Source organism: Perca fluviatilis, unplaced genomic scaffold, assembly GCF_010015445.1.
Source record: "Perca fluviatilis unplaced genomic scaffold, GENO_Pfluv_1.0 PFLUV_unplaced_scaf_88, whole genome shotgun sequence".
Lineage (NCBI taxonomy): Eukaryota > Metazoa > Chordata > Actinopteri > Perciformes > Percidae > Perca > Perca fluviatilis.
In genome coordinates, this window is record NW_024375768.1 from 10,001 (window position 1) to 18,468 (window position 8,468).

General features: G+C 38.8%; 1 long non-coding RNA gene across 1 annotated transcript in view; it reads left to right on the forward strand.

Annotated features, from left to right (window-relative positions):
• LOC120555349 overlaps nucleotides 1–4,369 on the forward strand; it is a 7,854-nt gene extending 3,485 nt beyond the window's left edge. The window contains exon 3 of the long non-coding RNA XR_005638694.1: nucleotides 4,337–4,369. This is a non-coding gene — a long non-coding RNA (uncharacterized LOC120555349). The remainder of the gene's footprint in view (nucleotides 1–4,336) is intronic.
• Nucleotides 4,370–8,468: the final 4,099 nt, after the last annotated feature.

The following is an 8,468-nucleotide window of genomic DNA, read 5'->3' on the forward strand; positions in this document are numbered from 1 at the left end:
AAAATTTCATGCCATAAGAAGTAACACAGCAAAAATGATCACAAAATGAAAAAAAAAAACTTGAGAAAAATGTACAAAAATGACCGAAGAGGGGCATGAGGGTTAATTTGATAAAGCTTTGTTTTACTGAAAGATGGTCAATGTGCAGTTCATTTATAATCTGTAAACATTTGCATTTGTGCATAAGAAAATATACAAGAATTATAAAAGTAAAACATACACCTGTACAGATTCATGACAATGTGCTGTAAAGAGAGGTTCATTATAGAACATCATATACAGTGTATGTATACAGTGGAGTACGGAAAGTATTCAGACCCCTTTAAATCTTTCACTTTTTGTTTCATTGCAGCCATTTGCTAAAAATCAAAAAAGTTCATTTTATTTTTCATAACTCAGCACCCCATCTTGACAGAAAAAACAGAAATGTAGAATTTTTTACAAATGTATTAAAAGAAAAACTGAAATATCACATGGTCATAAGTATTCAGACCCTTTGCTGTGACACTCATATTTAACTCACATGCTGTCCTTTTCTTCTGGTCCTCCTTAGAGATGGTTCTCGCCTTCATTGGAGTCCTGTTAGGAAAGGCACACACCTGTCTATATAAGACCTTACAGCTCACAGTGCATGTCAGAGCAAATAAGAATCATGACGTCGAAGGAACTGCCCAAGGAGCTCAGAGACAGAATTGTGGCAAGGCACAGATCTGGCCAAGGTTACAAAAAGAATTTCTGCAGCACTCAAGGTTCCTAAGAGCACAGTAGCCTCCATAATCCTTAAATGGAAGAAGTTTGGAGACCGACCAGAACTCTTCTAACTAGACTGACGATCCAGCCAAACTGAGCAATAGTGGGAGGAAAGAGCCTTGGTAAGAGAGGTTAAGAAGAACCCAAGATCACTGTGGCTGAGTTCCAGAGATGCAGTAGGGAGATGGGAGAAAGTTCCACAAAGTCAACTATCACTGCAGCCATAGATATAGAACAATAGATATGACATGGCGTCATAATTTATGGCATAACTGTCGCCATCTTACTAGGGTAGTGTTTACAATTGTCACCTATAGCAGCTTAATATGGATTTATCAGCTGTGCAGCACCTAACTGCTTTACCAGAAGGACCAAGAGACCAAGAGGCTGCCATCACTTTCCCACGTCAGTAGGAGTAGATAGAGTATTTTTTTCTCTTCTTTTTTAATTATAAATACAGAAAGAGTTGGTGAACTAGGTAGCGGATTCACGTTGCCTAGCAACTGTTAACAGAACCGGCTGAGATGTCAGTTATTGGTAATTGCTAGCTAGCTAGCTCTTGACATCATGTATGAACAGCAAACATCGTTTTAGTTGATTGATTTTTACCTCAAATAAGACTTTATTTACGTTAGCGTTAAAAACAGTTTTAACACGTTGTTAATATTGACGCTACAGACATTGACTGCTGCGGCTGATTTTACTCAATCTGTGTTAAGTTTTCAGTTAAATTAAAGTTAACGACAAGTACTGTAGCGTTACACATAGAGTAAAGTTACGTTACACAAATCAACAGTAGCCACATCCCAGCAACACAGAGCCTAACAGACCAGCCGCCAAAGGTACATTTTCACCAGCTGGCGTTAGCTCCCCAAACATTAGCCATGTTGAATCCTGCTGTCAGTCCTCATATATTAGCTATTCTATTAACTATCTATTGTTGTCAGCTTACCTCATGCCTTTACGATTTTCCTTTCAGTAAAGGCATATAAAACTTAATAATCCATGTCTTGGCACGAGGGTAAAGTAACTTCCAGAAAGCGTTCCTACTTCAGCAGCAAGTCTCGCATTACTATCGTAAATGTAATTTCCATAGCGTTAAGCCCAATGAAAAGTGCGACAGGTACATCAACAGTTCTGGTAAAGTCATTTATAGTCTTTATCAACAAAAACTCATTGAAGCCAGCGAGGCTTTTACTCCGCTCATCGTCAAAACAAACTCCATACACCAGCTGACAGTAAGAAAACAAGCGCTAAACAGGAAGTAAGCGGGGTTGATGGGAAATGTGGTCTTATAGTTGAGATTGACATTAAAAATATTGTTTAATGTATATTAGCCATTCAGAATACCAAAGAGACAGTTTTTACATATTAAGTTCATGCAAAATTGAAAAAATAAAATTATTACCTGCAATATAAATGCACAAAATTAAGAGTTTTCTTCATAATTGAACACATTACTTGTTCTCTTGGAGCTATATCAATCAAAATTCCACCCCAAATCTCCTATTTTTTTGTTTCTTTCTAGAAGGCACAGTTGTCTTACAGTCATTACTTTGATTATAAACCACTATTGATGTATTGGTAGAAAAACATAAGGATTATAAAGGACAACATGAGCCTCTTTCCCCATTGATTCCAATGGAAGCAATTCTAAAACTTCCCAACCCTGGTAAGATGGCCGTCAAGTGCTTCCATCCTGGAATGGCAAGTCAGAATTACATGTCATATCTATTGTTCAATATCTATGACTGCAGCCCTCCACCAGTCGGGGCTTTTATGGCAGAGTGGCCGACGGAAGCCTCTCCTCAGTGCAAGACACATGAAAGCCTGCATAGAGTTTGCCAAAAACATGAAGGACTCCCAGACTATAGAGAAATAAGATTCTCTGGTCTGATGAGACCAAGATTGAACTTTTGGACGTTAATTCTAAACGGGTATGTGTTGAGAAAACCAGGCACTGCTTATCACCTGCCCAATACAATCCCAACAGTGAAACATGGTGGTGGCAGCATCATGCTATGGGGGTGTTTTTTCAGCTGCAGGGACAGGGGCGACTGGTTGCAATTGAAGGAAAAGATGGATGTTGACCAAGTACAGAGATATCCTGGAAGAAACCTCATCCAAGAGTGCTCAGGACCTCCGACTGGGCGAAGGGTTCACCCTTCCAACAAGACAATGACCCTAAGCACACAGCTACAATAACAAAGGGTAAGCTTTGGAACAACTCTGTGACCATTCTTGACTGGCCCAGCCAGAGGCCGCTGCCTAAACCCAATTGAGCATTCTCGGAGACCTGAAAATGGCTTGTCCACCAGCGTTTCACCATCCCCCCCTGACCGGAACTGGAGGATCTGCAAGGAAGAATGGCAGAGGATCCCCAAATCAGGTTGTGAAAAACATTCCCAAAGAGACTACTAGCTCAAAGGCTGCTTCTACTCAATACTGAGCAAGAGGGTCTGAATACTTATGACCATGTGATATTTCAGTTTTTCTTTTTAATAGATTTGCAAAAATTTCTACATTTCAGTTTTTTCTATCAAGATGGGGTGCTGAGTGTACATTGTAGAAATAAAATGAGCTTTTTTGATTTTTGAGCAAGTGGACGCAATGGAAACAAAGAGTGAAACATTTAAAGGGGTCTGAATACTTTCCATTACCGGTGTGTGTGTGTGTGGGTGTGCGTGTGTCGCGTGGGCGACGCGTCTCGCGCATATACATACCTATAGCATACTAGAACAACTGATACAGATATACAGAGACACTAGGCTCGTTGGGATAGGCCAGATCTGCGCCAAATGATCACGACGATGGTAGCCCAATAAATCTGGTTAGATTAGTGTCGACTTCGCTCTGGCGTCATGACCGCGTGGAGCAACGATAATCTCCACGAGACCAAAGGGGACGACGGCCGTTCAGAGGCATGCGCAGGCAAGCGCTTTCACCAACTTCGCAAGAGCCAAAGGCGGGCCCGGAGTGGACCAGTGCATGCTGGAAGCGCCCGGCCTCTCCAGCTGATCTAACAGCTGATTGGTTCCAGAACTCGACTCAACATGATGACATTTTATATAAGCTTTTATTGATTTTTTGAATGGAGGGATTTACTAGCTGGATTTGCTGAATTTAAAGGCTATTGCCTGGGACACACATATTAGTGTGGCTGATAGTTATGTTTGAGAAGTCAGAGACTGAATCTGTTCCGAATTCTGGATCATCTACAGTCTGAAATTTGTTTATTAAAATCCAGCAACAGCAAGATCACATGTAGAAGCATTTTGACAGCTACTCTTTCATAATAAAATCCAACTGGAGACTGTGAAAGAGCAGATATATGGGTCTGATAACATTTTTATTAAGTAGGAATCGGACCAGGAACGGGACCCTGATGTTGATGTCCTTCCTGTTACATCCTGAAGGCTGCTGCTGGAGTCAGCTGGAAAACTGTCCGACTTGAGGCGGACTTTTGTCACCCGGCTGCCGTATGCTCTCGATCTACTTTACAGGCGGTCGCAGTTCATCTCGAGCGAGCCTAGTGATACACATATACAGAGGCGTCAGATGAGCTGATTAGTTTGCTGTGTTTCAGATGAGCTGATTGGTCAGGTGTTGAGCACCATGAAGGCATGATCTGTCCATTACCACGACATCTACCACAGGCAGCTGCAGCCGTCAGGGAGTCAGTCTCTGTCTCTGGCAATATTCACATCTTTATCAGGAGGGGTGTTTAATGATTTTCACAGTCCTGTCTGTCTGTCTGTCTGATCTTTCTCTCTGATCTGTCTGTCTGATCATCTCTCTTTCTGTCCATCTGTCTGTGTGTTTGTCTCTCTGTCTGTCTGATCATCTCTCTGTCCGTCTGTCTGTGTCCTGTCTCTCTGTCTGTCTGATCTCTCTTTTTTCTGTCAGCCTGTCTGTGTCTGTCTGACCTAGCTCTCTTTCCTGTCCATCTGTCTGTCTGCCTGCCTGATCTATCTCTTTCTGTCTGTCTGATCTATCTCTCTTTCCGTCTGTCTGATCGTCCTGTCTGATCTCCTGTCTCTCTCTGTGTGTCCTCAGGGAGGTGGTGTACTCTCGATGGACAGCCGGTCTGGTAGGAGGACGTTCCCACTCCTGCAACAGGCCGAGGACATCGAGAGAGGGGCGAGAGCAGGAAGACAGCGGAAGATAGAAGGAAAGAGCTCAGATCTGGCTCGGTGGGTTTAAGATTAGAAACCACTTTTATTAACGTCTTAAAGGAGTCCTGGAGATTTCCTTTGTTCTAGCCTGCTTTCTGTCATCAAATCCCAAACACAGCTAACCAGCACTACGTTCGTTTGCTCACACCGATAAAACTAGGTTCTGTTAGTCTTGTACGGATACGTTTTATTCAGATGCTGTGTCGAAAGGAGATAGGCAGAAGCGAATGACGGCGCTGAACGTGGATATACAGATGTAGAACACAGGACACCCATGATGTGGATATACAGGATATTGGGGCACTTTTGGATGCGGATGTACTGAATATACAGAGGACACCGATACAGATGTACAGATATACAGATATACAGGACACTGATGCTGATGGATACAGGAACATGTGATATGGATATACGGATATGACAGGAGACACCTGATTTGGATATCTGAATACGGATATACAGGGATACTTGGACCTACTGGATATGGGACTACAGAAAACGGATATACAGGACACTGATACAGATATACGGATATGCAGGACACTGATGGGATATACAGGACAGTGCGGATGCTACGAATATGCAGGACACGTTACGGATATACAGGACCTGATACTGATTGATATACAGGATACACTGATACAGATATACGATATGCAAGGACATAGGATATGGATATACAAGGACACTGATACAGATATACAGATATACAGATATACAGGATATACAAGGACAGATACAATACAGATATACAGGACACTACAGATATACAGATATACAGAGACTGATACAGATATACAGATATACAGATATACAGATATACAGATATACACTGATACAGATATACAGATATACAGATATACAGATATACAGGAACACGGATACAGATATAAGATATACGATGATACAGATACTAGATATACAACGATATACAGAGACACTGATACGATATACAGATATACAGAGAACATACAATATACAGAGTATACAGGACACTGATACAGACTGATACAGATATACAGATATACAACACGATAACAGATATACAGATATACAGAGATACCGTACAGATATACAGATATACAGGGCACTGATACAGATATACAGATATACAGAGACACCTATACAGATATACAGAGACACTAGATATACAGATATACAGATATACAGTATACAGAGACACTGATACAGATATACAGATATACAAGGACACGATACAGATATACAGATATACAGATATACAGAGACACTGATACAGATATACAGATATACAGATATACAGAGATACCGATAACAGATATACAGATACAGATATACAGATATACAGAGACACTGCAAGATATACAGATATACAGAGACACTGATACAAGATATCGATATGGATATACAGATATACAGATATACAGAGACACGATATGATATACAGAGACACTGATACAGATATACAGATATACAGGCGATACAGATATACAGATAAGAACACTGATACAGATATACAGATATACAGATATACAGAGACCATTACATATACATACAGATATACAGATATACAGAGACACGATAGTATACAGATATACAGAAGTACAGATACAGATATACAGAGACACTGATACAGATATACAGATATACAGATATACAGAGACACGATACAGATATACAGATATTTACAGATATACAGAGACACGATACAGATATACAGATCGTATACAGAGACACGAACGATACAGATATACAGATATACAGAGACACTGATACAGATATACAGATATACAGATATACAGAGACACTGATACAGATATATATACAGATATACAGATATACAGAGACACTGATAACAGATATACAGATATACAGATATAGATATAGGACATTTGATATACAGATATACAGTATACAGATATACAGAGACACCGATACAGATATACAGATATACAGAGACACTGATACAGATATACATACACTGATACAGATATACAGATATACAGATATACAGACACCGATACAGATATAATACACAGATATACAGATATACAGAGACACTGATACAGATATACAGATATACAGATACAGATACAGATATACAGATACACAGATATACAGATATACAGAGACACTGATACAGATATACAGATATACAGAGACACGATAACATATATACAGAGACACGATACAGATATACAGATATACAGAGACACCGATACAGATATACAGATATACAGATATACAGAGACACTGATACAGATATACAGATATACAGAGACACTGATACAGATATACAGATATACAGATATACAGAGACGATACAGATATACAGATATACAGAGACACTGATACAGATATACAGAGACACTGATACAGATATAATACAGATATACAGATATACAGAGACACTGATACAGATATTCAGAGACACTGATACAGATATACAGATATACAGATATACAGAGACACTGATACAGATATACAGATATACAGATATAAGATATACAGAGACACTGATACAGATATACAGATACAGATATACAGAGACACTGATACAGATATACATACAGATATACAGATATACGATACAGATATAAGAGACACTGATACAGATATAGATAATACAGATATACAGAGACACTGATACAGATATACAGATATACAGATATACAGATATACAGGCACGATACAGATATACAGATATACAGGACACTGATACAATAAAGATATACAGAGACACTGATACAGATATACAGATATACAGATATACAGAGATACGATACAGATATACAGATATACAGATATATACAGATATACAGAGACACTGATACAGATATACAGATATACGGATATACAGAGACACGATACAGAATACAGATATACAGATATACGAATACAGATATACAGATATACAGAATGATACAGTATACAGAGATACGGATACAGATATACAGATATACAAAAAGATATACAGAATGATACAGATATACAGATACAGATATACAGATATACAGAGACACGATACAGATACAGATATACAGATATACAGAACACTGGATATACAGATATACAGATATACAGATAAGAGACACTGATACAGATATAGATACAGATATACAGATACACTGGATATACAGATATACAGATATACAGAGACACAGATACAGATATACAGATATACAGATATACAGAGACACAGACATCTGATACAGATATACAGATATACAGAGACACTGATACAGATATACAGAGACACTGATACAGATATACAGATATACAGATATACAGAGACACTGATACAGATATACAGATATACAGATATACAGAGACACTGATACAGATATACAGATATACAGATATACAGAGACACTGATACAGATAGTATACAGATATACAGATACACTGATACAGATATACAGACACTGATACAGATATACAGACACACTGATACAGATATACAGAGATGATACAGATATACAGAGACACTGATACAGATATACAGAACTGATGATACAGATATACAGAGACACTGATACAGATATACAGAGACACTGATAC